This window comes from Salvelinus fontinalis, chromosome 37 (genome assembly GCF_029448725.1).
Source record: "Salvelinus fontinalis isolate EN_2023a chromosome 37, ASM2944872v1, whole genome shotgun sequence".
Taxonomy (NCBI): domain Eukaryota; kingdom Metazoa; phylum Chordata; class Actinopteri; order Salmoniformes; family Salmonidae; genus Salvelinus; species Salvelinus fontinalis.
Window position 1 is genome coordinate 2,629,335 of NC_074701.1, and position 27,647 is coordinate 2,656,981.

The window sequence follows — 27,647 nt, forward strand, 5'->3', positions numbered from 1 at the left end:
TCTGTATTGTGTGGCTATCAGATTCGCTTAACACTCGAAAGGTCACAGGTTCGAAACCGGGCGGAAACAGTGCTCTTTGACACATTCAGTAAGAACTGTATTTATTACAGAGAATAATAATATTTTGGAAATCTAAATACATGCAGTGAATATCAGTAAAATTTGGTTTAGTCCTTGCAAAAATCACATGCAGCGGTTTCTGTAGTGTAGTGGTTATCACGTTCTCATCACACGCGAAAGGTCCCCGGTCAGAAGCCGGGTGGAAACAGTGCTCTTTGACACATTCAGTAAGAACAGTATTAATAACAGAGAATACTTGCTTTCGTAAATGCCGTAATTTGTAAATTCAAATACATGCAGTTAATAGCAGTAAAATTTGGTTTAGTCCTTGCAAAAATCACATGCAGCAGTTTCTGTAGTGTAGTGGATATCACGTTCGCTTAACACACGGAAGGTCACCGTTTTGTAACCGGGCAGAAACAGTGGTCTTTGACACATTCAGTAAGAACTGTATTTATAACAGAGAATAATAATATTTTGGAAATTCAAATACATGCAGTGAATATAAGTAAAATTTGGTTTAGTCCTTGCAAAAATCACATGCAGCGGTTTCTGTAGTGTAGTGGTTATCACGTTCTCATCACACGCGAAAGGTCCCCGGTTTGAAACCGGGTCTAAACAGTGCTCTTTGACACATTCAGTAAGAACTGTATTTATAACAGAGAATACTTGCTTTCATAAATGCCGTAATTTGGAAATTCAAATACGTGCAGTGAATATCAGTAAAATTTGGTTTAGTCCTTGCAAAAATCACATGCACCAGTTTCTGTAGTGTAGTGGTCATCACGTTCGCTTTAAACTTGAAAGGTCCCCGGTTCGAAAACGGGCGGAAACAGTGGTCTTTGACACATTCAGTAAGAACTGTATTTATAACAGAGAATAATAATATTTTGGAAATTCAAATACATGTAGTGAATATCAGTAAAATTTGGTTTAGTCCTTGCAAAATCACATGCAGCGGTTTCTGTAGTGTAGTGGTTATCACGTTCTCATCACAGGCGAAAGGTCCCCGGTTTGAAATCGGGTGGAAACAGTGCTCTTTGACACATTCAGTAAGAACTGTATTTATAACAGAGAATAATAATATTTTGGAAATTCAAATACATGCAGTTAATATCAGTAAAATTTGGTTTAGTCCTTACAAAAATCACAGGCAGCATATTCTGTAGTGTAGTGGCTATCACGTTCGCTTAACACGCGAAGGTCCCCGGTTCGAAACCGGGTGGAAAAATTGCTCTTTTACACATTCAGTAAGAACTGTATTTTTAACAGAGAATAATAATATTTTGGAAATTCAAATACATTTAATGAATATCAGTAAATTTGGATTAGTCCTTGCAAAAAACACATGCAGCAGTTTCTGTAGTGTAGTGGTTATCACATTCGCTTTACACGCGAAAGGTCCTTGGTTCGAAACCGGGCGGAAGCAGTGCTTTTCGACACATCCAGTAAGAACTGTATTTTTAACAGAGTATAGTTGCTTTCATAAATGCCTTTTTTTGGAAATTCAAATACATGCAGTGAATATCAGTAAAATTTGGTTTAGTCCTTGCAAAAAATCACATGCAGTTGTTTCTGTAGTGTAGTGGTTATCACGTTCTCATCACACGCGAAAGGTCCCCGGTTTGAAACCGGGTGGAAACAGTGCTCTTTGACACATTCAGTAAGAACTGTATTCATAACAGAGAATACTTGCTTTCATGAATGCCGTAATTTGGAAATTCAAATACATGCAGTGAATATCAGTAAAATTTGGTTTAGTCCTTGCAAAAACCACATGCAGTGGTTTCTGTAGTGTAGTGGGTATCACGTTTGCTTAACACGCGAAAGGTCCCCGTTTCGACACCGGGCGGAAAAAGTGCTCTTTGACATATTCAGTAAGAACTGTATTTATAACAGAGAATAATAATATTTTGGAAATTCAAATACATGCAGTGAATATCAGTAAAATTTGGTTTAGTCCTTGCAAAAATCACATGCACCAGTTTCTGTAGTGTAGTGGTCATCACGTTCGCTTTAGACTTGAAAGGTCCCCGGTTCGAAAACGGGCGGAAACAGTGGTCTTTGACACATTCAGTAAGAACTATATTTATAACAGAGAATAATAATATTTTGGAAATTCAAATACATGTAGTGAATATCAGTAAACTTTGGATTAGTCCTTGCAAAAAACACATGCAGGAGTTTCTGTAGTGTAGTGGTTATCACATTCGCTTTACACGCGAGAGGTCCTCGGTTCGAAACCGGGCGGAAACAGTGCTCTTCGACACATCCAGTAAGAACTGTATTTATAACAGAGAATAGTTGCTTTCATAAATGCCTTTTTTTGGAAATTCAAATACATGCAGTGAATATCAGTAAAATTTGGTTTAGTCCTTGCAAAAAATCACATGCAGTTGTTTCTGTAGTGTAGTGGTTATCACGTTCTCATCACACGCGAAAGGTCTCCGGTTTGAAACCGGGTGGAAACAGTGCTCTTTGACACATTCAGTAAGAACTGTATTCATAACAGAGAATACTTACTTTCATGAATGCCGTAATTTGGAATTTCAAATACATGCAGTGAATATCAGTAAAATTTGGTTTAGTCCTTGCAAAAATCACATGCATTGGTTTCTGTAGTGTAGTGGGTATCACGTTCGCTTAACACGCGAAAGGTCCCCGGTTCGAAACCGGGTGCAAACAGTGGTCTTTGACACATTCGTAAGAACTGTATTTATAACAGAGAATAATAATATTTAGGAAATTCAAATACATGTAGTGAATATCAGTAAAATTTGGTTTAGTCCTTGCAAAATCACATGCAGCGGTTTCTGTAGTGTAGTGGTTATCACGTTCTCATCACAGGCGAAAGGTCCCCGGTTTGAAACCGGGTGGAAACAGTGCTCTTTGACACATTCAGTAAGAACTGTATTTATAACAGAGAATAATAATATTTTGGAAATTCAAATACATGCAGTTAATATCAGTAAAATTTGGTTTAGTCCTTGCAAAAATCACATGCAGCGGTTTCTGTAGTGTAGTGGTTATCACGTTCTCATCACACGCGAAAGGTCCCCGGTTTGAAACCGGGTGGAAACAGTGCTCTTTGAAACATTCAGTAAGAACTGTATTTATAACAGAGAATAATAATATTTTGGAAATTCAAATACATGCAGTGAATATCAGTAAAATTTGGTTTAGTCCTTGCAAAAATCACAGAGAGCATATTCTGTAGTGTAGTGGCTATCACGTTCGCTTAACACGCGAAAGGTCGCCGGTTCGAAACCGGGTGGAAAAATTGCTCTTTGACACATTCAGTAAGAACTGTATTTATAATAGAGAATAATAATATTTTGGAAATTCAAATACATGCAGTGAATATCAGTAAAATTTGGTTTAGTCCTTGCAAAAAATCACATGCAGTTGTTTCTGTAGTGTAGTGGTTATCACGTTCTCATCACACGCGAAAGGTCCCCGGTTTGAAACCGGGTGGAAACAGTACTCTTTGACACATTCAGTAAGAACTGTATTCATAACAGAGAATACTTGCTTTCATGAATGCCGTAATTTGGAAATTCAAATACATGCAGTGAATATCAGTAAAATTTGGTTTAGTCCTTGCAAAAATCACATGCAGTGGTTTCTGTAGTGTAGTGGGTATCACGTTTGCTTAACACGCGAAAGGTCCCCGGTTCGAAACCGGGTGCAAACAGTGGTCTTTGACACATTCAGTAAGAACTTTATTTATAACAGAGAATAATAATATTTTGGAAATTCAAATACATGTAGTGAATATCAGTAAAATTTGGTTTAGTCCTTGCAAAAATCACATGCAGCGGTTTCTGTAGTGTAGTGGTTATCACGTTCTCATCACACGCGAAAGGTCCCCGGTTTGAAACCGGGTGGAAACAGTGCTCTTTGACACATTTAGTAAGAACTGTATTCATAACAGAGAATACTTGCTTTCATGAATGCCGTAATTTGGAAATTCAAATACATGCAGTGAATATCAGTAAAATTTGGTTTAGTCCTTGCAAAAACCACATGCAGTGGTTTCTGTAGTGTAGTGGGTATCACGTTTGCTTAACACGCGAAAGGTCCCCGTTTCGAAACCGGGCGGAAAAAGTGCTCTTTGACATATTCAGTAAGAACTGTATTTATAACAGAGAATAATAATATTTTGGAAATTCAAATACATGCAGTGAATATCAGTAAAATTTGGTTTAGTCCTTGCAAAAATCACATGCACCAGTTTCTGTAGTGTAGTGGTCATCACGTTCGCTTTAAACTTGAAAGGTCCCCGGTTCGAAAACGGGCGGAAACAGTGGTCTTTGACACATTCAGTAAGAACTGTATTTATAACAGAGAATAATAATATTTTGGAAATTCAAATACATGTAGTGAATATCAGTAAACTTTGGATTAGTCCTTGCAAAAAACACATGCAGGAGTTTCTGTAGTGTAGTGGTTATCACATTCGCTTTACACGCGAGAGGTCCTCGGTTCGAAACCGGGCGGAAACAGTGCTCTTCGACACATCCAGTAAGAACTGTATTTATAACAGAGAATAGTTGCTTTCATAAATGCCTTTTTTTGGAAATTCAAATACATGCAGTGAATATCAGTAAAATTTGGTATAGTCCTTGCAAAAAATCACATGCAGTTGTTTCTGTAGTGTAGTGGTTATCACGTTCTCATCACACGCGAAAGGTCTCCGGTTTGAAACCGGGTGGAAACAGTGCTCTTTGACACATTCAGTAAGAACTGTATTCATAACAGAGAATACTTACTTTCATGAATGCCGTAATTTGGAATTTCAAATACATGCAGTGAATATCAGTAAAATTTGGTTTAGTCCTTGCAAAAATCACATGCATTGGTTTCTGTAGTGTAGTGGGTATCACGTTCACTTAACACGCGAAAGGTCCCCGGTTCGAAACCGGGTGCAAACAATGGTCTTTGACACATTCAGTAAGAACTGTATTTATAACAGAGAATAATAATATTTAGGAAATTCAAATACATGTAGTGAATATCAGTAAAATTTGGTTTAGTCCTTGCAAAATCACATGCAGCGGTTTCTGTAGTGTAGTGGTTATCACGTTCTCATCACAGGCGAAAGGTCCCCGGTTTGAAACCGGGTGGAAACAGTGCTCTTTGACACATTCAGTAAGAACTGTATTTATAACAGAGAATAATAATATTTTGGAAATTCAAATACATGCAGTTAATATCAGTAAAATTTGGTTTAGTCCTTGCAAAAATCACATGCAGCGGTTTCTGTAGTGTAGTGGTTATCACGTTCTCATCACACGCGAAAGGTCCCCGGTTTGAAACCGGGTGGAAACAGTGCTCTTTGACACATTCAGTAAGAACTGTATTTATAACAGAGAATAATAATATTTTGGAAATTCAAATACATGCAGTGAATATCAGTAAACTTTGGTTTAGTCCTTGCAAAAATCACAGAGTGCTTATCTGTAGTGTAGTGGCTATCACGTTCGCTTAACACGCGAAAGGTCGCCGGTTCGAAACCGGGTGGAAAAATTGCTCTTTGACACATTCAGTAAGAACTGTATTTATAACAGAGAATAATAATATTTTGGAAATTCAAATACATGCAGTGAATATCAGTAAAATTTGGTTTAGTCCTTGCAAAAAATCACATGCAGTTGTTTCTGTAGTGTAGTGGTTATCACGTTCTCATCACACGCGAAAGGTCCCCGGTTTGAAACCGGGTGGAAACAGTACTCTTTGACACATTCAGTAAGAACTGTATTCATAACAGAGAATACTTGCTTTCATGAATGCCGTAATTTGGAAATTCAAATACATGCAGTGAATATCAGTAAAATTTGGTTTAGTCCTTGCAAAAATCACATGCAGTGGTTTCTGTAGTGTAGTGGGTATCACGTTTGCTTAACACGCGAAAGGTCCCCGGTTCGAAACCGGGTGCAAACAGTGGTCTTTGACACATTCAGTAAGAACTGTATTTATAACAGAGAATAATAATATTTTGGAAATTCAAATACATGTAGTGAATATCAGTAAAATTTGGTTTAGTCCTTGCAAAAATCACATGCAGCGGTTTCTGTAGTGTAGTGGTTATCACGTTCTCATCACACGCGAAAGGTCCCCGGTTTGAAACCGGGTGGAAACAGTGCTCTTTGACACATTCAGTAAGAACTGTATTTATAAAAGAGAATACTTGCTTTCATAAATGCTGTAATTTGGAAATTCAAATACATGCAGTGAATATCAGTAAAATTTGGTTTAGTCCTTGTAAAAATCACATGCAGCAGTTTCTGTATTGTGTGGCTATCAGATTCGCTTAACACACGAAAGGTCCCAGGTTCGAAACCGGGCGGAAACAGTGCTCTTTGACACATTCAGTAAGAACTGTATTTATAACAGAGAATAATAATATTTTGGAAATCTAAATACATGCAGTGAATATCACTAAAATTTGGTTTAGTCCTTGCAAAAATCACATGCAGCGGTTTCTGTAGTGTAGTGGTTATCACGTTCTCATCACACGCGAAAGGTCCCCGGTCTGAAGCCGGGTGGAAACAGTGCTCTTTGACACATTCAGTAAGAACTGCATTTATAACAGAGAATACTTGCTTTCATAAATGCCGTAATTTGGAAATTCAAATACATGCAGTTAATATCAGTAAAATTTTGTTTAGTCCTTGCAAAAATCACATGCAGCAGTTTCTGTAGTGTAGTGGATATCACGTTCGCTTATCACGCGGAAGGTCACCGTTTCGAAACCGGGCAGAAACAGTGGTCTTTGACACATTCAGTAAGAACTGTATTTATAACAGAGAATAATAAGATTTTGGAAATTCAAATACATGCAGTTAATATCAGTAAAATTTGGTTAAGTCCTTGCAAAAATCACAGGCAGCGGTTTCTGTAGTGTAGTGGTTATCACGTTCTAATCACACGCGAAAGGTCCCCGGTTTGAAACCGGGTGGAAACAGTGCTCTTTGACACATTCAGTAAGAACTGTATTTATAACAGAGAATACTTGCTTTCATAAATGCCGTAATTTGAAAATTCAAATACATGCAGTGAATATCAGTAAAATTTGGTTTAGTCCTTGCAAAAATCACATGCAGCAGTTTCTGTATTGTGTGGCTATCAGATTCGCTTAACACACGAAAGGTCCCAGGTTCGAAACCGGGTGGAAACAGTACTCTTTGACACATTCAGTAAGAACTGTATTTATAACAGAGAATAATAATATTTTGGAAATCTAAATACATGCAGTGAATATCAGTAAAATTTGGTTTAGTCCTTGCAAAAATCACATGCAGCGGTTTCTGTAGTGTAGTGGTTATCACGTTCTCATCACACGCGAAAGGTCCCCGGTCTGAAGCCGGGTGGAAACAGTGCTCTTTGACACATTCAGTAAGAACTGTATTCATAACAGAGAATACTTGCTTTCATAAATGCCGTAATTTGGAAATTCAAATACATGCAGTTAATATCAGTAAAATTTGGTTAACCTGTCTAGGATCAGCGTGGCGCTAGCGGCACACCCCCCCCCCCCCCACTGAAAAACCAGTGCCGCGAAATTCAAAAAAAATATTTTTTTAAAATATTTAACTTTCACACATTAAAGTCCAATACAGCTAATGAAAGACACAGATCTTATGAATCCAGTCAACATTTCCGATTTTTAAAATGTTTTACAGGGAAGACACAATATGTAAAGATGTACATCTATTACCTAAAAACACATTAGCATAATCCACCATCTTTTATTTGTCCACCAACACCAGTAGCCATCACCAATTCGGCTAAACTAAGATATTTATAGCCCCTAACCAACAAAAAAACTCATTAGATGACAGTCTGATAACATATTTATGGTATGGGATAGGTTTTGTTAGAAAAAAGTGCATATTTCAGGTATATGGCATAGTTTACAATTGCACCCACCATCACAAATGGACTAGAATAATTACAATGAGCAACGTGTTTACCTAACTACTAATCATCAAACATTTCGTAAAAATACACAGCATACACGAATCGAAAGACACAGATCCTGTGAATACAGACAATATTTCAGATTTTCTAAGTGTCTTACAGCGAAAACACAATAAATCGTTATATTAGCTTAGCACATAGCAATTAGCAGCCCAGCATTGATTCTAGCCAAAGTGAGCGATAAAAGTCAACATCGCCAAAAGATATTAATTTTTTCACTAACCTTCTCAGAATTCTTCCGATGACACTCCTGTAACATCACATTACAACATGCATATACAGTTTGATCGAAAATGTTTATATTTAGCCACCAAAATCATGGTTAGACAATGTGAAATGTAGACAAGCTGGTAAAGAAAACGTCCTTGCGCCACTTAGACAGTGATCTACTCTTATACATAAATACTCATAAACGTGACTAAAAAATATAGGGTGGACAGGGATTGATAGACAATTTAATTCTTAATACAATTGCGTTATTACATTTTTTAATTTATCCTTACTTTTCAATACAGTTTGCGCCAAGCGAAGCTACGTCAAAAAACATGGCGTCCTAAGCCACTAAAATGTTTCGACAGAAACACGATTTATCATAATAAAAATGTCCTACCTTGAGCTGTTCTTCCATCAGTATCTTGGGCAAAGGATCCTTTCTTGGGAGAAATCGTCTTTTGGTGGAAAGCTGTCCTCTTGCCATGTGGAAATGTCAACTACGTTCGGGATGAACTGAAAAGCGTTCCCAACTTTTCACATCGTTGCAAAAATAAATGTCCCAAAATCGCACTAAACGGATATAAATTGCTATAAAACGCTTTAAATTAACTACTTTGTGATGTTTGTAACTCCTATAACGAGTGAAAAGATGACCGGAGAAATATAACAGGCTAAACTAACGCTTGGAACAGGAGAGGGTCGGTGTCTTCCACGCGCGTTACGCAGCAAGAAAAGACTTGCTAGCTAAAGGTTTTTTTCATTTGTAGGGCCTGTGAACGAGCAATCGAGCCCGTTGGAATCGTCATCACGTAAAGGCATCCAGGGGAAGACGTAAGAAGTGTCCGTATAGTCATAGCAACGACAGTGCCCGTTTAAATGACTTCAGAAAAGTGGCCAACGTTTCTCAAATCTGACTCCATGTCAGGGAAATTGCTGTAGAATGGGCTCTGTTCCACTTAGAGACAAAATTTCAACTCCTATAGAAACTATAGACTGTTTTCTATCCAATAATAATAATAATATGCATATTGTACGATCAAGGATTTTGTGGGAAGCCGTTTAAAAAATTAGCCACATTAGCATAAATAGTCTAAACAGCGCCCCCATCCCCAACAGGTTAAGTCCTTGCAAAAATCACATGCAGCAGTTTCTGTAGTGTATTGGCTATCACGTTCGCTTAACACTCGAAAGGTCCCCGGTTCGAAACCGGGTGCAAACAGTGGTCTTTGACACATTCAGTAAGAACTGTATTTATAACAGAGAATAATAATATTTTGGAAATTCAAATACATGTAGTGAATATCAGTAAAATTTGGTTTAGTCCTTGCAAAAATCACATGCAGCGGTTTCTGTAGTGTAGTGGTTATCACGTTCTCATCACAGGCGAAAGGTCCCCGGTTTGAAACCGGGTGGAAACAGTGATCTTTGACACATTCAGTAAGAACTGTATTTATAACAGAGAATAATAATATTTTGGAAATCTAAATACATGCAGTGAATATCAGTAAAATTTGGTTTAGTCCTTGCAAAAATCACATGCAGCGTTTTCTGTATTGTAGTGGTTATCACGTTCTCATCACACTCGAAAGGTCCCCGTTTCGAAACCGGCCGGAAACAGTGCTCTTTGACATATTCAGTAAGAACTGTTTTTATAACAGAGAATACTTGCTTTCATAAATACCGTAATTTGGAAATTCAAATACATGCAGTGAATATCAGTAAAAATTTGGTTTAGTCCTTGCAAAAATCACATGCAGCGGTTTCTGTCGTGTAGTGGTTATCACGTTCTCATCACACGCGAAAGGTCCCCGGTTTGAAACCGAGTGGAAACAGTGCTCTTTGACACATTCAGTAAGAACTGTATTTATAACAGAGAATAATAATATTTTGGAAATTCAAATACATGTAGTGAATATCAGTAAAATTTGGTTTAGTCCTTGCAAAAATCACATGCAGCGGTTTCTGTAGTGTAGTGGTTATCACGTTCTCATCACAGGCGAAAGGTCCCCGGTTTGAAACCGGGTGGAAACAGTGCTCTTTGACACATTCAGTAAGAACTGTATTTATAACAGAGAATAATAATATTTTGGAAATCTAAATACATGCAGTGAATATCAGTAAAATTTGGTTTAGTCCTTGCAAAAATCACATGCAGCGTTTTCTGTATTGTAGTGGTTATCACGTTCTCATCACACTCGAAAGGTCCCCGTTTCGAAACCGGCCAGAAACAGTGCTCTTTGACATATTCAGTAAGAACTGTTTTTATAACAGAGAATACTTGCTTTCATAAATACCGTAATTTGGAAATTCAAATACATGCAGTGAATATCAGTAAAATTTGGTTTAGTCCTTGCAAAAATCACATGCAGCGGTTTCTGTAGTGTAGTGGTTATCACGTTCTCATCACACGTGAAAGGTCCCCGGTTTGAAACCGAGTGGAAACAGTGCTCTTTGACACATTCAGTAAGAACTGTATTTATAACAGAGAATACTTGCTTTCATAAATGCCGTAATTTGGAAATTCAAATAGATGCAGTTAATATCAGTAAAATTTGGTTTAGTCCTTGCAAAAATCACATGCAGCGGTTTCTGTAGTGTCGTGGTTATCACGTTCGCATCACATGCGAAAGGTCCCCGTTTCGAAACCGGGCGGAAACAGTGCTCTTTGACATATTCAGTAAGAACTGTATTTATAACAGAGAATAATGATATTTTGGAAATTCAAAGACATGCAGTGAATATCAGTAAAATTTGGTTTAGTCCTTGCAAAAATCACATGCAGCAGTTTCTGTAGTGTAGTGGCTATCAAGTTCGCTTAACACGCGAAAGGTCCCCGGTTCGAAACCGGGTGTGAACAGTGGTCTTTGACACATTCAGTAAGAACTGTATTTATAACAGAGAATAATAATATTTTGGAAATTCAAATACATGCAGTGAATATCAGTAAACTTTGGATTAGTCCTTGCAAAAAACACATGTAGCAGTTTCTGTAGTGTAGTGGTTATCACTTTGCTTTACACGCGAAAGGTCCTCGGTTCGAAGCCGGGCGGAAACAGTACTCTTCGACACATCCAGTAAGAACTGTATTTTTAACAGAGAATAGTTGCTTTCATAAATGCCTTTTTTTGGAAATTCAAATACATGCAGTGAATATCAGTAAAATTTGGTTTAGTCCTTGCAAAAATCACAAGCAGCAGTTTCTGTAGTGTAGTGGTTATCACGTTCTCATCACACGCGAAAGGTCCCAGGTTTGAAACCGGGTTTAAACAGTGGTCTTTGACACATTCAGTAACAACTGTATTTAAAACAGAGAATAATAATATTTTGGAAATTCAAATACATGCAGTGAATATCAGTAAAATTTGGTTTAGTCCTTGCAAAAATCACATGCAGCGGTTTCTGTAGTGTCGTGGTTATCACGTTCGCATCACACGCGAAAGGTCCCCGTTTCGAAACCGGGTGGAAACAGTGCTCTTTGACATATTCAGTAAGAACTGTATTTATAACAGAGAATTTTGATATTTTGGAAATTCAAATACATGCAGTGAATATCAGTAAAATTTGGTTAAATCCTTGCAAAAATCACAGGCAGCGATTTCTGTAGTGTAGTGGTTATCACATTCTCATCACACGCGAAAGGTCCCCGGTTTGAAACCGGGTGGAAACAGTGCTCTTTGACACGTTCAGTAAGAACTGTATTTATAACAGAGAATACTTGCTTTCGTAAATGCCGTAATTTGGAAATTCAAATACATGCAGTTAATATCAGTAAAATATGTTTTAGTCCTTGCAAAAATCACATGCAGCAGTTTCTGTAGTGTAGTGGCCATCACGTTCGCTTAACACGCGAAAGGTCCCCGTTTCGAAACCGGGTGCAAACAGTGGTCTTTGACACATTCAGTAAGAACTGTATTTATAACAGAGAATAATAATATTTTGGAAATTCAAATACATGCAGTGAATATCAGTAAAATTTGGTTTAGTCCTTGCAAAAATCACATGCAGCGGTTTCTGTAGTGTAGTGGTTATCACGTTCTCATCACACGCGAAAGGTCCCCGGTTTGAAACCGGGTGGAAACAGTGCTCTTTGACACATTCAGTAAGAACTGTATTTATAACAGAGAATACTTGCTTTCATAAATGCCATAATTTGGAAATTCAAATACATGCAGTTAATATCAGTAAAATTTGGTTTAGTCGATGCAAAAATCAAATGCAGCAGTTTCTGTAGTGTAGTGGCTATCAGGTTCGCTTAACACGCGAAAGGTCCCCGGTTCGAAACCGGGTTTAAACAGTGGTCTTTGACACATTCAGTAAGAACTGTATTTATAACAGAGAATAATAATATTTTGGAAATTCAAATACATGCAGTGAATATCAGTAAAATTTTGTTTTAGTCCTTGCAAAAATCACATGCAGCGGTTTCTGTAGTGTCGTGGTTATCACGTTCGCATCACACGCGAAAGGTCCCCGGTTCGAGACCGGGCGGAAACATTGCTCTTTGACACATTCAGTAAGAACTGTATTTATAACAGTGAATAATAATATTTTGGAAATTCAAATACATGCAGTGAATATCAGTAAACTTTGGATTAGTCCTTGCAAAAAACACATGCAGCAGTTTCTGTAGTGTAGTGGTTATCACATTTGCTTTACACGCGAAAGGTCCTCGGTTCGAAACCGGGCGGAAACAGTGCTCTTCGACACATCCAGTAAGAACTGTATATTTAACAGAGAATAGTTGCTTTCATAAATGTCTTTTTATGGAAATTCAAATACATGCAGTGAATATCAATAAAATTTGGTATAGTCCTTGCAAAAATCACATGCAGTAGTTTCTGTAGTCTAGTGGTTATCACGTTCGCTTCACACGCGAAAGGTCCCCGGTTTGAAACCGGGTGGAAACAATGCTCTTTGACACATACAGTAAGAACTGTATTTATAACAGAGAATAATAATATTGTGGAAATTCAAATACATGCAGTGAATATCAGTAAAATTTGGTTTAGTCCTTGCAAAAATCATATGCAGCAGTTTCTGTAGTGTAGTGTCTATCACGTTCGCTTCACACGCGAAAGGTCCCCGGTTCGAAACCGGGTGGAAACAGTGCTCTTTGACACATTCAGTAAGAACTGTATTTATAACAGAGAATACTTGCTTTCATAAATGCCGTAATTTGGAAATTCAAATACATGCAGTGAATATCAGTAAAATTTGGTTTAGTCCTTGCAAAAATCATATGCAGCAGTTTCTGTAGTGTAGTGGCTATCACGTTCGCTTCACACGCGAAAGGTCCCCGGTTCGAAACCGGGTGGAAACAGTGCTCTTTGACAAATTCAGTAAGAACTGTATTTATAACAGAGAATAATAATATTTTGGAAATTCAAATACATGCAGTGAATATCAGTAAAATTTGGTTTAGTCCTTGCAAAAATCACAGGCAGCAGTTTCTGTAGTGTAGTGGCTATCACGTTCGCTTAACACGCTAAAGGTCCCCGGTTTGAAACCGGGCGGAAACATTGCTCTTTGACACATTCAGTTTGAACTGTATTTATAACAGTGAATAATAATATTTTGGAAATTCAAATACATGCAGTGAATATCAGTAAACTTTGGATTAGTCCTTGCAAAAAACACATGCAGCAGTTTCTGTAGTGTAGTGGTTATCAAATTCGCTTTACACGCGAAAGGCCCTCGGTTCGAAACCGGGAGGAAACAGTGCTCTTCGACACATCCAGTAAGAACTGTATTTTTAACAGAGAATAGTTGCTTTCATAAATGCCTTTTTTTGGAAATTCAAATACATGCAGTGAATATCAGTAAAATTTGGTTTAGTCCTTGCAAAAATCACATGCAGTAGTTTCTGTAGTGTAGTGGTTATCACGTTCGCTTCACACGCGAAAGGTCCCCGGTTTGAAACCGGGTGGAAACAGTGCTCTTTGACACATTCAGTAAGAACTGTATTTATAACAGAGAATACTTGCTTTCGTAAATGCCGTAATTTGGAAATTCAAATACATGCAGTTAATATCAGTAAAATTTGTTTTAGTCCTTGCAAAAATCACATGCAGCAGTTTCTGTAGTGTAGTGGCTATCACGTTCGCTTAACACGCGAAAGGTCCCCGTTTCGAAACCGGGTGCAAACAGTGGTCTTTGACACATTCAGTAAGAACTGTATTTATAACAGAGAATAATAATATTTTGGAAATTCAAATACATGCAGTGAATATCAGTAAAATTTGGTTTAGTCCTTGCAAAAATCACATGCAGGGGTTTCTGTAGTGTAGTGGTTATCACGTTCTCATCACACGCGAAAGGTCCCCGGTTTGAAACCGGGTGGAAACAGTGCTCTTTGACACATTCAGTAAGAACTGTATTTATAACAGAGAATACTTGCTTTCATAAATGCCATAATTTGGAAATTCAAATACATGCAGTTAATATCAGTAAAATTTGGTTTAGTCCTTGCAAAAATCACATGCAGCAGTTTCTGTAGTGTAGTGGCTATCAGGTTCGCTTAACACGCGAAAGGTCCCCGGTTCGAAACCGGGTTTAAACAGTGGTCTTTGACACATTCAGTAAGAACTGTATTTATAACAGAGAATAATAATATTTTGGAAATTCAAATACATGCAGTGAATATCAGTAAAATTTTGTTTTAGTCCTTGCAAAAATCACATGCAGCGGTTTCTGTAGTGTCGTGGTTATCACGTTCGCATCACACGCGAAAGGTCCCCGGTTCGAAACCGGGCGGAAACATTGCTCTTTGACACATTCAGTAAGAACTGTATTTATAACAGTGAATAATAATATTTTGGAAATTCAAATACATGCAGTGAATATCAGTAAACTTTGGATTAGTCCTTGCAAAAAACACATGCAGCAGTTTCTGTAGTGTAGTGGTTATCACATTTGCTTTACACGCGAAAGGTCCTCGGTTCGAAACCGGGCGGAAACAGTGCTCTTCGACACATCCAGTAAGAACTGTATATTTAACAGAGAATAGTTGCTTTCATAAATGTCTTTTTATGGAAATTCAAATACATGCAGTGAATATCAATAAAATTTGGTATAGTCCTTGCAAAAATCACATGCAGTAGTTTCTGTAGTCTAGTGGTTATCACGTTCGCTTCACACGCGAAAGGTCCCCGGTTTGTAACCGGGTGGAAACAATGCTCTTTGACACATACAGTAAGAACTGTATTTATAACAGAGAATAATAATATTGTGGAAATTCAAATACATGCAGTGAATATCAGTAAAATTTGGTTTAGTCCTTGCAAAAATCATAAGCAGCAGTTTCTGTAGTGTAGTGTCTATCACGTTCGCTTCACACGCGAAAGGTCCCCGGTTCGAAACCGGGTGGAAACAGTGCTCTTTGACAAATTCAGTAAGAACTGTATTTATAACAGAGAATAATAGTATTTTGGAAATTCAAATACATGCAGTGAATATCAGTAAAATTTGGTTTAGTCCTTGCAAAAATCACATGCAGCGGTTTCTGTAGTGTAGTGGTTATCAAGTTCTCATCACACGCGAAAGGTCCCCGGTTTTAAACCGGGTGGAAACAGTGCTCTTTGACACATTCAGTAAGAACTGTATTTATAACAGAGAATACTTGCTTTCATAAATGCCGTAATTTGGAAATTCAAATACATGCAGTGAATATCAGTAAAATTTGGTTTAGTCCTTGCAAAAATCATATGCAGCAGTTTCTGTAGTGTAGTGGCTATCACGTTCGCTTCACACGCGAAAGGTCCCCGGTTCGAAACCGGGTGGAAACAGTGCTCTTTGACAAATTCAGTAAGAACTGTATTTATAACAGAGAATAATAATATTTTGGAAATTCAAATACATGCAGTGAATATCAGTAAAATTTGGTTTAGTCCTTGCAAAAATCACAGGCAGCAGTTTCTGTAGTGTAGTGGCTATCACGTTCGCTTAACACGCTAAAGGTCCCCGGTTTGAAACCGGGCGGAAACATTGCTCTTTGACACATTCAGTTTGAACTGTATTTATAACAGTGAATAATAATATTTTGGAAATTCAAATACATGCAGTGAATATCAGTAAACTTTGGATTAGTCCTTGCAAAAAACACATGCAGCAGTTTCTGTAGTGTAGTGGTTATCAAATTCGCTTTACACGCGAAAGGCCCTCGGTTCGAAACCGGGAGGAAACAGTGCTCTTCGACACATCCAGTAAGAACTGTATTTTTAACAGAGAATAGTTGCTTTCATAAATGCCTTTTTTTGGAAATTCAAATACATGCAGTGAATATCAGTAAAATTTGGTTTAGTCCTTGCAAAAATCACATGCAGTAGTTTCTGTAGTGTAGTGGTTATCACGTTCGCTTCACACGCGAAAGGTACCCGTTTCGAAACCGGGTGGAAACAGTGCTCTTTGACATATTCAGTAAGAACTGTATTTATAACAGAGAATTTTGATATTTTGGAAATTCAAATACATGCAGTGAATATCAGTAAAATTTGGTTAAATCCTTGAAAAAATCACAGGCAGCGATTTCTGTAGTGTAGTGGTTATCACATTCTCATCACACGCGAAAGGTCCCCGGTTTGAAACCGGGTGGAAACAGTGCTCTTTGACACATTCAGTAAGAACTGTATTTATAACAGAGAATACTTGCTTTCGTAAATGCCGTAATTTGGAAATTCAAATACATGCAGTTAATATCAGTAAAATTTGTTTTAGTCCTTGCAAAAATCACATGCAGCAGTTTCTGTAGTGTAGTGGCTATCACGTTCGCTTAACACGCGAAAGGTCCCCGTTTCGAAACCGGGTGCAAACAGTGGTCTTTGACACATTCAGTAAGAACTGTATTTATAACAGAGAATAATAATATTTTGGAAATTCAAATACATGCAGTGAATATCAGTAAAATTTGGTTTAGTCCTTGCAAAAATCACATGCAGCGGTTTCTGTAGTGTAGTGGTTATCACGTTCTCATCACACGCGAAAGGTCCCCGGTTTGAAACCGGGTGGAAACAGTGCTCTTTGACACATTCAGTAAGAACTGTATTTATAACAGAGAATACTTGCTTTCATAAATGCCATAATTTGGAAATTCAAATACATGCAGTTAATATCAGTAAAATTTGGTTTAGTCCTTGCAAAAATCACATGCAGCAGTTTCTGTAGTGTAGTGGCTATCAGGTTCGCTTAACACGCGAAAGGTCCCCGGTTCGAAACCGGGTTTAAACAGTGGTCTTTGACACATTCAGTAAGAACTGTATTTATAACAGAGAATAATAATATTTTGGAAATTCAAATACATGCAGTGAATATCAGTAAAATTTTGTTTTAGTCCTTGCAAAAATCACATGCAGCGGTTTCTGTAGTGTCGTGGTTATCACGTTCGCATCACACGCGAAAGGTCCCCGGTTCGAAACCGGGCGGAAACATTGCTCTTTGACACATCCAGTAAGAACTGTATATTTAACAGAGAATAGTTGCTTTCATAAATGTCTTTTTATGGAAATTCAAATACATGCAGTGAATATCAATAAAATTTGGTATAGTCCTTGCAAAAATCACATGCAGTAGTTTCTGTAGTCTAGTGGTTATCACGTTCGCTTCACACGCGAAAGGTCCCCGGTTTGAAACCGGGTGGAAACAATGCTCTTTGACACATACAGTAAGAACTGTATTTATAACAGAGAATAATAATATTGTGGAAATTCAAATACATGCAGTGAATATCAGTAAAATTTGGTTTAGTCCTTGCAAAAATCATATGCAGCAGTTTCTGTAGTGTAGTGTCTATCACGTTCGCTTCACACGCGAAAGGTCCCCGGTTCGAAACCGGGTGGAAACAGTGCTCTTCGACACATCCAGTAAGAACTGTATTTTTAACAGAGAATAGTTGCTTTCATAAATGCCTTTTTTTGGAAATTCAAATACATGCAGTGAATATCAGTAAAATTTGGTTTAGTCCTTGCAAAAATCATATGCAGCAGTTTCTGTAGTGTAGTGGCTATCACGTTCGCTTCACACGCGAAAGGTCCCCGGGTGGAAACAGTGCTCTTTGACAAATTCAGTAAGAACTGTATTTATAACAGAGAATAATAATATTTTGGAAATTCAAATACATGCAGTGAATATCAGTAAAATTTGGTTTAGTCCTTGCAAAAATCACATGCAGCGGTTTCTGTAGTGTAGTGGTTATCACGTTCTCATCACACGCGAAAGGTCCCCGGTTTGAAACCGGGTGGAAACAGTGCTCTTTGACACATTCAGTAAGAACTGTATTTATAACAGAGAATAGTTGCTTTCATAAATGCCGTAATTTGGAAATTCAAATACATGCAGTGAATATAAGTAAAGTTTGGTTTAGTCCTTGCAAAAATCACAAGCAGCAGTTTCTGTAGTGTAGTGGCTATCACGTTCGCTTAACACGCGAAAGGTCCCCGGTTCGAAACCGGGTGGAAATATTGCTCTTTGACACATTCAGTAAGAACTGTATTTATAACAGTGAATAATAATATTTTGGAAATTCAAATACATGCAGTGAATATCAGTAAACTTTGGATTAGTCCTTGCAAAATACACATGCAGCAGTCTCTGTAGTGTAGTGGTTATCACATTCGCTTTACACGCGACAGGTCCTCGGTTCGAAACCGGGCGGAAACAGTGCTCTTCGACACATCCAGTAAGAACTGTATTTTTAACAGAGAATAGTTGCTTTCATAAATGCCTTTTTATGGAAATTCAAATACATGCAGTGAATATCAGTAAAATTTGGTTTAGTCCTTGCAAAAATCACAGGCAGCAGTTTCTGTTGTGTAGTGGCTATCACGTTCGCTTAACACGCGAAAGGTCCCCGGTTTGAAACCGGGTGGAAACATTGCTCTTTGACACATTCAGTAAGAACTGTATTTATAACAGTGAATAATAATATTTTGGAAATTCAAATACATGCAGTGAATATCAGTAAACTTTGGATTAGTCCTTGCAAAAAACACATGCAGCAGTTTCTGTAGTGTAGTGGTTATCACATTCCCCTTACACGCGAAAGGTCCTCGTTTCAAAACCGGGCGGAAACAGTGCTCTTTGACACATCCAGTAAGAACTGTATTTTTAACAGAGAATAGTTGCTTTCATAAATGCCTTTTTTATTGAAATTCAAATACATGCAGTGAATATCAGTAAAATTTGGTTTAGTCCTTGCAAAAATCACATGCAGCGGTTTCTGTAGTGTCGTGGTTATCACGTTCTCATCACACGCGAAAGGTCCCCGGTTTGAAACCGGGTGGAAACAGTGCTCTTTGACACATTCAGTAAGAACTGTATTTATAACAGAGAATACTTGCTTTCATAAATGCCGTAATTTGGAAATTCAAATACATGCAGTTAATATCAGTAAAATTTGGTTTAGTCCTTGCAAAAATCACATGCAGCAGTTTCTGTAGTGTAGTGGCTATCACGTTCGCTTAACACGCGAAAGGTCCCCGGTTTGAAACCGGGTTTAAACAGTGATCTTTGACACATTCAGTAAGAACTGTATTTATAACAGAGAATAATAATATTTTGGAAATTCAAATACATGCAGTGAATATCAGTCAAATTTGGTTTAGTCCTTGCAAAAATCACATGCAGCGGTTTCTGTAGTGTCGTGGTTATCACGTTCTCATCACGCGCGAAAGGTCCCCGTTTCGAAACCGGGCGGAAACAGTGCTCTTTGACATATTCAGTAAGAACTGTATTTATAACAGAGAATAATGATATTTTGGAAATTCATATACATGCAGTGAATATCAGTAAAATTTGGTTTAGTCCTTGCAAAAATCACAGGCAGCGATTTCTGTAGTGTAGTGGTTATCACATTCTCATCACACGCGAAAGGTCTCCGGTTTGAAACCGGGTGGAAACAGTGCTCTTTGACACATTCAGTAAGAACTGTATTTATAACAGAGAATACTTGCTTTCATAAATGCCGTAATTTGGAAATTCAAATACATGCAGTTAATATCAGTAAAATTTGGTTTAGTCCTTGCAAAAATCACATGCAGCAGTTTCTGTAGTGGCTATCACGTTCGCTTAACACGCGAAAGGTCCCCGGTTCGAAACCGGGTTTAAACAGTGGTCTTTGACACATTCAATAAGAACTGTATTTATAACAGAGAATAATAATATTTTGGAAATTCAAATACATGCAGTGAATATCAGTAAAATTTGGTATATTCCTTGCAAAAATCACATGCAGTAGTTTCTGTAGTCTAGTGGTTATCACGTTCGCTTCACACGCGAAAGGTCCCCGGTTTGAAACCGGGTGGAAACAATGCTCTTTGACACATACAGTAAGAACTGTATTAATAACAGAGAATAAAAATATTGTGGAAATTCAAATACATGCAGTGAATATCAGTAAAATTTGGTTTAGTCCTTGCAAAAATCATATGCAGCAGTTTCTGTAGTGTAGTGGCTATCACGTTCGCTTCACACGTAAAAGGTCCCCGGTTCAAAACCGGTTGGAAACAGTGCTCTTTGACAAATTCAGTAAGAACTGTATTTATAACAGAGAATAGTTGCTTTCATAAATGCCGTAATTTAGAAATTCAAATACATGCAGTGAATATCATTAAAATTTGGTTTAGTACTTGCACAAATCACATGCAGCAGTTTCTGTAGTGTAGTGGCTATCACATTCGCTTAAAACGCGAAAGGTCCCCGGTTCGAAACCGGGTGGAAACAGTGCTCTTTGACACATTTAGTCAGAACTATATTTATAACAGAGAATAGTTGCATTCATGAATGCCTTTTTTTGGAAATTCAAATACATCCAGTGAATATCAGTAAAATGTGGTTTAGTCCTTGCAGAAATCACATGCAGCAGTTTCTGTAGTTAGTAGTTATCACATTCGAATCACACGTGAAAGGTCCCCGGTTTGAAAACGGGTGGAAACAGTGCTCTTTGACACATTCAGTGAGAACTGTATTTATAACAGAGAATAGTTGCTTTCATAAATGCCGTGATTTTTGAAATTCAAATACATGCAGTGAAAATCAGTAAAATTTGGTTCAGTCTTTGCAAAAACCACATGCAGCAGTTTCTGTAGTGTAGTGTCTATCACGTTCGCTTAACACTCGATAGGTCCCCCGGTTCGAAAACGGGTGGTAACAGTGCTCTTTGACACATTCAGAAAGAACTGTATTTATAACAGAGAATAGTTGCATTCATAAATGTCTTTTTTTGGAAATTTAAATACATGCAGTTAACATCAGTAAAATTTGGTTTAGTCCTTGCAAAAATCACATGCAGCAGTTTCTGTAGTGTAGTGGCTATCACGTTCTCATCACACGCGAAAGGTCCCCGGTTTGAAACCGGGTGGAAACAGTGGTCTTTGACACATTCATTAAGAACTGTATTTATAACAGAGAATAGTTGCTTTCATAAATGCCGTAATTTGGAAATTCAAATACATGCAGTGAATATCAGTAATATTTGGTTTAGTCCTTACAAAAATCACATGCAGCAGTTTCTGTAGTGTAGTGGTTATCACGTTCGCTTCACACGCGAAAAGTCCCCGGTTCGAAACCGGGCGGAGACAGTGCACTTCGACACATCCAGTAAGAACTCTATTTATAACAGAGAATAGTTGCTTTCATAAATGCCTTACTGTGCAGTGAATATCAGTAAAATTTGGTTTAGTCCTTGCAAAAATCACATGCAGTAGTTTCTGTAGTGTAGTGGTTTTCACGTTAGCTTCACACGCGAAAGGTCCACGGTTCAAAACCGGATGGAAACAATGATCTTTGACACATTCAGTAAGAACTGTATTTATAACAGAGAATAATAATATTTTGGAAATTCAAATACATGCAGTGAATATCAGTAACATTTGGTTTAGTCCTTGCAAAAATAACATGCAGCAGTGTCTGTAGTGTAGTGTCTATCACGTTCGCTTAACACTCGATAGGTCCCCCGGTTCGAAAACGGGTGGTAACAGTGCTCTTTGACACATTCAGAAAGAACTGTATTTATAACAGAGAATAGTTGCATTCATAAATGTCTTTTTTTGGAAATTTAAATACATGCAGTTAACATCAGTAAAATTTGGTTTAGTCCTTGCAAAAATCACATGCAGCAGTTTCTGTAGTGTAGTGGCTATCACGTTCTCATCACACGCGAAAGGTCCCCGGTTTGAAACCGGGTGGAAACAGTGGTCTTTGACACATTCATTAAGAACTGTATTTATAACAGAGAATAGTTGCTTTCATAAATGCCGTAATTTGGAAATTCAAATACATGCAGTGAATATCAGTAATATTTGGTTTAGTCCTTACAAAAATCACATGCAGCAGTTTCTGTAGTGTAGTGGTTATCACGTTTGCTTCACACGCGAAAAGTCCCCGGTTCGAAACCGGGCGGAGACAGTGCACTTCGACACATCCAGTAAGAACTCTATTTATAACAGAGAATAGTTGCTTTCATAAATGCCTTACTGTGCAGTGAATATCAGTAAAATTTGGTTTAGTCCTTGCAAAAATCACATGCAGTAGTTTCTGTAGTGTAGTGGTTTTCACGTTAGCTTCACACGCGAAAGGTCCACGGTTCAAAACCGGATGGAAACAATGATCTTTGACACATTCAGTAAGAACTGTATTTATAACAGAGAATAATAATATTTTGGAAATTCAAATACATGCAGTGAATATCAGTAACATTTGGTTTAGTCCTTGCAAAAATAACATGCAGCAGTGTCTGTAGTGTAGTGGTTATCACGTTCGCTTTACATGTGAAAGGTCCCCGGTTCGAAACCGGGCAGAAACAGTGCTTTTTGACACATTCAGTATGATTTGTATTTATAACAGAGAATAATAATATTTTGGAAATTCAAATACATGCAATGAATATCAGTAAAATTTGGTTAAGTCCTTGCAAAAATCACATGCAGCGGTTTCTGTAGTGTAGTGGTTATCACGTTCTCATCACATGCGAAAGGTCCCCGGTTTGAAACCGGGTTGAAACATTGCTCTTTGACACATTCAGTAAGAACTGTATTTATAACAGAGATTAATAATATTTTGGAAATTCAAATACATGCAGTGAATATCAGTAAACTTTGGATTAGTCCTTGCAAGAAATACATGCAGCAGTTTCTGTAGTGTAGTGGTTATCACATTCGCTTTACGAGCGATAGAGGTCGTCTGTTCGAAACCGGTCGGAAACAGTGCTCTTCGACACATCCAGTAAGAACTGTATTTTTAACAGAGAATAGTTGCTTTCATAAATGCCTTTTTTTGGAAATTCAAATACATGCAGTGAATATCAGTAAAATTTGGTTTAGTCCTTGAAAAAAACACATGCAGTTGTTTCTGTAGTGTAGTGGTTATCACGTTCGCTTCACACGTGAAAAGTCCCCGGTTCGAAACCGGGCGGAGACAGTGCTCTTCGACACATTTAGTAAGAACTGTATTTATAACAGAGAATAGTTGCTTTCATAAATGCATTTTTTTGGAAATTCAAATACATGCAGTGAATATCAGTAAAATTTGGTTTAGTCCTTGCAAAAATACATGCAGTAGTTTCTGTAGTGTAGTGGTTATCACGTTAGCTTCACACGCGAAAGGTCCACGGTTCAAAACCGGTTGGAAACAATGATCTTTGACACATTCAGTAAGAACTGTATTTATAACAGAGAATAATAATATTTTGGAAATTCAAATACATGCAGTGAATATCAGTAACATTTGGTTTAGTCCTTGCAAAAATCACATGCAGCGGTTTCTGTAGTGTAGTGGTTATCAAGTTCTCATCACACGCGAAAGGTCCCCGGTTTGAAACCGGGTGGAAACAGTGCTCTTTGACACATTCTGTAAGAACTGTAATTTTAACAGAGAATACTTGCTTTCATAAATGCAGTAATTTGGAAATTCAAATACATGCAGTTAATATCAGTAAAATTTGGTTTAGTCCTTGCAAAAATCACAGGCAGCAGTTTCTGTAGTGTCGTGGTTATCACGTTCGCTTTACACGCGAAAGGTCCTCGGTTTGAAACCGGGCGGAAACAGTGCTCTTCGACACATCCAGTAAGAAGTGTATTTTTAACAGAGAATAGTTGCTTTCATAAATGCCTTTTTTTGGAAATTCAAATACATGCAGTGAATATCAGTAAAATTTGGTTTAGTCCTTGCAAAAATCACATGCAGCAGTTTCTGTATTGTGTGGCTATCAGGTTCGCTTAACACGCGAAAGGTCCCAGGTTCGAAACCGGGCGGAAACAGTGCTCTTTGACACATTCAGTAAGAACTGTATTTATAACAGAGAATACTTGCTTTCATAAATGCTTTATTTTGCAGTGAATATCAGTAAAATGTTGTTTAGTCTTTGCAGAAATCACATGCAGCAGTTTCTGTAATTTAGTTGTCATCACGTTCGCTTTACACGTGAAAGGTCCCCGGTTCAAAACTGGGCGGAAACAGTGCACTTTGACACATTCTGTAAGAACTGTATTTATAACAGAGAATAGTTGCTTTCATAAATGCCGTAATTTGGAAATTCAAATACATGCAGTGAATATCAGTAATATTTGGTTTAGTCCTTACAAAAATCACATGCAGCAGTTTCTGTAGTGTAGTGGTTATCACGTTCGCTTCACACGCGAAAAGTCCCCGGTTCGAAACCGGGCGGAGACAGTGCACTTCGACACATCCAGTAAGAACTCTATTTATAACAGAGAATAGTTGCTTTCATAAATGCCTTACTGTGCAGTGAATATCAGTAAAATTTGGTTTAGTCCTTGCAAAAATCACATGCAGTAGTTTCTGTAGTGTAGTGGTTTTCACGTTAGCTTCACACGCGAAAGGTCCACGGTTCAAAACCGGATGGAAACAATGATCTTTGACACATTCAGTAAGAACTGTATTTATAACAGAGAATAATAATATTTTGGAAATTCAAATACATGCAGTGAATATCAGTAACATTTGGTTTAGTCCTTGCAAAAATAACATGCAGCAGTGTCTGTAGTGTAGTGTCTATCACGTTCGCTTAACACTCGATAGGTCCCCCGGTTCGAAAACGGGTGGTAACAGTGCTCTTTGACACATTCAGAAAGAACTGTATTTATAACAGAGAATAGTTGCATTCATAAATGTCTTTTTTTGGAAATTTAAATACATGCAGTTAACATCAGTAAAATTTGGTTTAGTCCTTGCAAAAATCACATGCAGCAGTTTCTGTAGTGTAGTGGCTATCACGTTCTCATCACACGCGAAAGGTCCCCGGTTTGAAACCGGGTGGAAACAGTGGTCTTTGACACATTCATTAAGAACTGTATTTATAACAGAGAATAGTTGCTTTCATAAATGCCGTAATTTGGAAATTCAAATACATGCAGTGAATATCAGTAATATTTGGTTTAGTCCTTACAAAAATCACATGCAGCAGTTTCTGTAGTGTAGTGGTTATCACGTTCGCTTCACACGCGAAAAGTCCCCGGTTCGAAACCGGGCGGAGACAGTGCACTTCGACACATCCAGTAAGAACTCTATTTATAACAGAGAATAGTTGCTTTCATAAATGCCTTACTGTGCAGTGAATATCAGTAAAATTTGGTTTAGTCCTTGCAAAAATCACATGCAGTAGTTTCTGTAGTGTAGTGGTTTTCACGTTAGCTTCACACGCGAAAGGTCCACGGTTCAAAACCGGATGGAAACAATGATCTTTGACACATTCAGTAAGAACTGTATTTATAACAGAGAATAATAATATTTTGGAAATTCAAATACATGCAGTGAATATCAGTAACATTTGGTTTAGTCCTTGCAAAAATAACATGCAGCAGTGTCTGTAGTGTAGTGGTTATCACGTTCGCTTTACATGTGAAAGGTCCCCGGTTCGAAACCGGGCAGAAACAGTGCTTTTTGACACATTCAGTATGATTTGTATTTATAACAGAGAATAATAATATTTTGGAAATTCAAATACATGCAATGAATATCAGTAAAATTTGGTTAAGTCCTTGCAAAAATCACATGCAGCGGTTTCTGTAGTGTAGTGGTTATCACGTTCTCATCACATGCGAAAGGTCCCCGGTTTGAAACCGGGTTGAAACATTGCTCTTTGACACATTCAGTAAGAACTGTATTTATAACAGAGATTAATAATATTTTGGAAATTCAAATACATGCAGTGAATATCAGTAAACTTTGGATTAGTCCTTGCAAGAAATACATGCAGCAGTTTCTGTAGTGTAGTGGTTATCACATTCGCTTTACGAGCGATAGAGGTCGTCTGTTCGAAACCGGTCGGAAACAGTGCTCTTCGACACATCCAGTAAGAACTGTATTTTTAACAGAGAATAGTTGCTTTCATAAATGCCTTTTTTTGGAAATTCAAATACATGCAGTGAATATCAGTAAAATTTGGTTTAGTCCTTGAAAAAAACACATGCAGTTGTTTCTGTAGTGTAGTGGTTATCACGTTCGCTTCACACGTGAAAAGTCCCCGGTTCGAAACCGGGCGGAGACAGTGCTCTTCGACACATTTAGTAAGAACTGTATTTATAACAGAGAATAGTTGCTTTCATAAATGCATTTTTTTGGAAATTCAAATACATGCAGTGAATATCAGTAAAATTTGGTTTAGTCCTTGCAAAAATACATGCAGTAGTTTCTGTAGTGTAGTGGTTATCACGTTAGCTTCACACGCGAAAGGTCCACGGTTCAAAACCGGATGGAAACAATGATCTTTGACACATTCAGTAAGAACTGTATTTATAACAGAGAATAATAATATTTTGGAAATTCAAATACATGCAGTGAATATCAGTAACATTTGGTTTAGTCCTTGCAAAAATCACATGCAGCGGTTTCTGTAGTGTAGTGGTTATCAAGTTCTCATCACACGCGAAAGGTCCCCGGTTTGAAACCGGGTGGAAACAGTGCTCTTTGACACATTCTGTAAGAACTGTAATTTTAACAGAGAATACTTGCTTTCATAAATGCAGTAATTTGGAAATTCAAATACATGCAGTTAATATCAGTAAAATTTGGTTTAGTCCTTGCAAAAATCACAGGCAGCAGTTTCTGTAGTGTCGTGGTTATCACGTTCGCTTTACACGCGAAAGGTCCTCGGTTTGAAACCGGGCGGAAACAGTGCTCTTCGACACATCCAGTAAGAAGTGTATTTTTAACAGAGAATAGTTGCTTTCATAAATGCCTTTTTTTGGAAATTCAAATACATGCAGTGAATATCAGTAAAATTTGGTTTAGTCTTTGCAAAAATCACATGCAGCAGTTTCTGTATTGTGTGGCTATCAGGTTCGCTTAACACGCGAAAGGTCCCAGGTTCGAAACCGGGCGGAAACAGTGCTCTTTGACACATTCAGTAAGAACTGTATTTATAACAGAGAATACTTGCTTTCATA

General features: G+C 37.6%; 37 non-coding genes across 37 annotated transcripts; all 37 read left to right on the top strand.

Annotated features, from left to right (window-relative positions):
* The first annotated feature begins 1,416 nt into the window (after nt 1-1,416).
* On the top strand, nt 1,417-1,489 carry trnav-uac (transfer RNA valine (anticodon UAC)). The gene has a single exon. It is a non-coding gene; the product is annotated as a tRNA-Val (tRNA).
* Nucleotides 1,490-2,243: 754 nt separating this feature from the next.
* On the top strand, nt 2,244-2,316 carry trnav-uac (transfer RNA valine (anticodon UAC)). The gene has a single exon. It is a non-coding gene; the product is annotated as a tRNA-Val (tRNA).
* A 356-nt stretch (nt 2,317-2,672) lies between these two features.
* On the top strand, nt 2,673-2,745 carry trnav-aac (transfer RNA valine (anticodon AAC)). The gene has a single exon. It is a non-coding gene; the product is annotated as a tRNA-Val (tRNA).
* Nucleotides 2,746-3,681: 936 nt separating this feature from the next.
* On the top strand, nt 3,682-3,754 carry trnav-aac (transfer RNA valine (anticodon AAC)). Its single transcript has one exon. It is a non-coding gene; the product is annotated as a tRNA-Val (tRNA).
* A 738-nt stretch (nt 3,755-4,492) lies between these two features.
* Nucleotides 4,493-4,565, top strand: trnav-uac (transfer RNA valine (anticodon UAC)). The gene has a single exon. It is a non-coding gene; the product is annotated as a tRNA-Val (tRNA).
* A 1,365-nt stretch (nt 4,566-5,930) lies between these two features.
* trnav-aac (transfer RNA valine (anticodon AAC)) lies at nt 5,931-6,003 on the top strand. Its single transcript has one exon. It is a non-coding gene; the product is annotated as a tRNA-Val (tRNA).
* A 6,674-nt stretch (nt 6,004-12,677) lies between these two features.
* trnav-cac (transfer RNA valine (anticodon CAC)) lies at nt 12,678-12,750 on the top strand. The gene has a single exon. It is a non-coding gene; the product is annotated as a tRNA-Val (tRNA).
* A 126-nt stretch (nt 12,751-12,876) lies between these two features.
* Nucleotides 12,877-12,949, top strand: trnav-uac (transfer RNA valine (anticodon UAC)). Its single transcript has one exon. It is a non-coding gene; the product is annotated as a tRNA-Val (tRNA).
* A 141-nt stretch (nt 12,950-13,090) lies between these two features.
* On the top strand, nt 13,091-13,163 carry trnav-cac (transfer RNA valine (anticodon CAC)). The gene has a single exon. It is a non-coding gene; the product is annotated as a tRNA-Val (tRNA).
* Nucleotides 13,164-13,289: 126 nt separating this feature from the next.
* Nucleotides 13,290-13,362, top strand: trnav-cac (transfer RNA valine (anticodon CAC)). Its single transcript has one exon. It is a non-coding gene; the product is annotated as a tRNA-Val (tRNA).
* Nucleotides 13,363-13,503: 141 nt separating this feature from the next.
* Nucleotides 13,504-13,576, top strand: trnav-cac (transfer RNA valine (anticodon CAC)). The gene has a single exon. It is a non-coding gene; the product is annotated as a tRNA-Val (tRNA).
* Nucleotides 13,577-13,702: 126 nt separating this feature from the next.
* Nucleotides 13,703-13,775, top strand: trnav-aac (transfer RNA valine (anticodon AAC)). Its single transcript has one exon. It is a non-coding gene; the product is annotated as a tRNA-Val (tRNA).
* A 340-nt stretch (nt 13,776-14,115) lies between these two features.
* On the top strand, nt 14,116-14,188 carry trnav-cac (transfer RNA valine (anticodon CAC)). Its single transcript has one exon. It is a non-coding gene; the product is annotated as a tRNA-Val (tRNA).
* A 754-nt stretch (nt 14,189-14,942) lies between these two features.
* On the top strand, nt 14,943-15,015 carry trnav-cac (transfer RNA valine (anticodon CAC)). The gene has a single exon. It is a non-coding gene; the product is annotated as a tRNA-Val (tRNA).
* Nucleotides 15,016-15,141: 126 nt separating this feature from the next.
* Nucleotides 15,142-15,214, top strand: trnav-uac (transfer RNA valine (anticodon UAC)). The gene has a single exon. It is a non-coding gene; the product is annotated as a tRNA-Val (tRNA).
* Nucleotides 15,215-15,554: 340 nt separating this feature from the next.
* trnav-cac (transfer RNA valine (anticodon CAC)) lies at nt 15,555-15,627 on the top strand. The gene has a single exon. It is a non-coding gene; the product is annotated as a tRNA-Val (tRNA).
* A 340-nt stretch (nt 15,628-15,967) lies between these two features.
* trnav-cac (transfer RNA valine (anticodon CAC)) lies at nt 15,968-16,040 on the top strand. The gene has a single exon. It is a non-coding gene; the product is annotated as a tRNA-Val (tRNA).
* A 126-nt stretch (nt 16,041-16,166) lies between these two features.
* Nucleotides 16,167-16,239, top strand: trnav-aac (transfer RNA valine (anticodon AAC)). The gene has a single exon. It is a non-coding gene; the product is annotated as a tRNA-Val (tRNA).
* Nucleotides 16,240-16,579: 340 nt separating this feature from the next.
* On the top strand, nt 16,580-16,652 carry trnav-cac (transfer RNA valine (anticodon CAC)). The gene has a single exon. It is a non-coding gene; the product is annotated as a tRNA-Val (tRNA).
* A 953-nt stretch (nt 16,653-17,605) lies between these two features.
* Nucleotides 17,606-17,678, top strand: trnav-cac (transfer RNA valine (anticodon CAC)). Its single transcript has one exon. It is a non-coding gene; the product is annotated as a tRNA-Val (tRNA).
* Nucleotides 17,679-17,819: 141 nt separating this feature from the next.
* trnav-cac (transfer RNA valine (anticodon CAC)) lies at nt 17,820-17,892 on the top strand. The gene has a single exon. It is a non-coding gene; the product is annotated as a tRNA-Val (tRNA).
* A 126-nt stretch (nt 17,893-18,018) lies between these two features.
* Nucleotides 18,019-18,091, top strand: trnav-cac (transfer RNA valine (anticodon CAC)). The gene has a single exon. It is a non-coding gene; the product is annotated as a tRNA-Val (tRNA).
* A 543-nt stretch (nt 18,092-18,634) lies between these two features.
* On the top strand, nt 18,635-18,707 carry trnav-aac (transfer RNA valine (anticodon AAC)). The gene has a single exon. It is a non-coding gene; the product is annotated as a tRNA-Val (tRNA).
* Nucleotides 18,708-18,833: 126 nt separating this feature from the next.
* trnav-uac (transfer RNA valine (anticodon UAC)) lies at nt 18,834-18,906 on the top strand. The gene has a single exon. It is a non-coding gene; the product is annotated as a tRNA-Val (tRNA).
* Nucleotides 18,907-19,047: 141 nt separating this feature from the next.
* On the top strand, nt 19,048-19,120 carry trnav-aac (transfer RNA valine (anticodon AAC)). Its single transcript has one exon. It is a non-coding gene; the product is annotated as a tRNA-Val (tRNA).
* Nucleotides 19,121-20,481: 1,361 nt separating this feature from the next.
* On the top strand, nt 20,482-20,554 carry trnav-cac (transfer RNA valine (anticodon CAC)). The gene has a single exon. It is a non-coding gene; the product is annotated as a tRNA-Val (tRNA).
* A 340-nt stretch (nt 20,555-20,894) lies between these two features.
* Nucleotides 20,895-20,967, top strand: trnaf-aaa (transfer RNA phenylalanine (anticodon AAA)). Its single transcript has one exon. It is a non-coding gene; the product is annotated as a tRNA-Phe (tRNA).
* Nucleotides 20,968-21,751: 784 nt separating this feature from the next.
* trnav-cac (transfer RNA valine (anticodon CAC)) lies at nt 21,752-21,824 on the top strand. The gene has a single exon. It is a non-coding gene; the product is annotated as a tRNA-Val (tRNA).
* A 753-nt stretch (nt 21,825-22,577) lies between these two features.
* Nucleotides 22,578-22,650, top strand: trnav-cac (transfer RNA valine (anticodon CAC)). The gene has a single exon. It is a non-coding gene; the product is annotated as a tRNA-Val (tRNA).
* Nucleotides 22,651-22,974: 324 nt separating this feature from the next.
* On the top strand, nt 22,975-23,047 carry trnav-uac (transfer RNA valine (anticodon UAC)). Its single transcript has one exon. It is a non-coding gene; the product is annotated as a tRNA-Val (tRNA).
* Nucleotides 23,048-23,588: 541 nt separating this feature from the next.
* On the top strand, nt 23,589-23,661 carry trnav-cac (transfer RNA valine (anticodon CAC)). Its single transcript has one exon. It is a non-coding gene; the product is annotated as a tRNA-Val (tRNA).
* Nucleotides 23,662-24,214: 553 nt separating this feature from the next.
* trnav-uac (transfer RNA valine (anticodon UAC)) lies at nt 24,215-24,287 on the top strand. The gene has a single exon. It is a non-coding gene; the product is annotated as a tRNA-Val (tRNA).
* A 552-nt stretch (nt 24,288-24,839) lies between these two features.
* trnav-cac (transfer RNA valine (anticodon CAC)) lies at nt 24,840-24,912 on the top strand. The gene has a single exon. It is a non-coding gene; the product is annotated as a tRNA-Val (tRNA).
* Nucleotides 24,913-25,665: 753 nt separating this feature from the next.
* On the top strand, nt 25,666-25,738 carry trnav-cac (transfer RNA valine (anticodon CAC)). The gene has a single exon. It is a non-coding gene; the product is annotated as a tRNA-Val (tRNA).
* Nucleotides 25,739-26,062: 324 nt separating this feature from the next.
* On the top strand, nt 26,063-26,135 carry trnav-uac (transfer RNA valine (anticodon UAC)). The gene has a single exon. It is a non-coding gene; the product is annotated as a tRNA-Val (tRNA).
* A 541-nt stretch (nt 26,136-26,676) lies between these two features.
* On the top strand, nt 26,677-26,749 carry trnav-cac (transfer RNA valine (anticodon CAC)). Its single transcript has one exon. It is a non-coding gene; the product is annotated as a tRNA-Val (tRNA).
* A 553-nt stretch (nt 26,750-27,302) lies between these two features.
* On the top strand, nt 27,303-27,375 carry trnav-uac (transfer RNA valine (anticodon UAC)). Its single transcript has one exon. It is a non-coding gene; the product is annotated as a tRNA-Val (tRNA).
* Nucleotides 27,376-27,647: the final 272 nt, after the last annotated feature.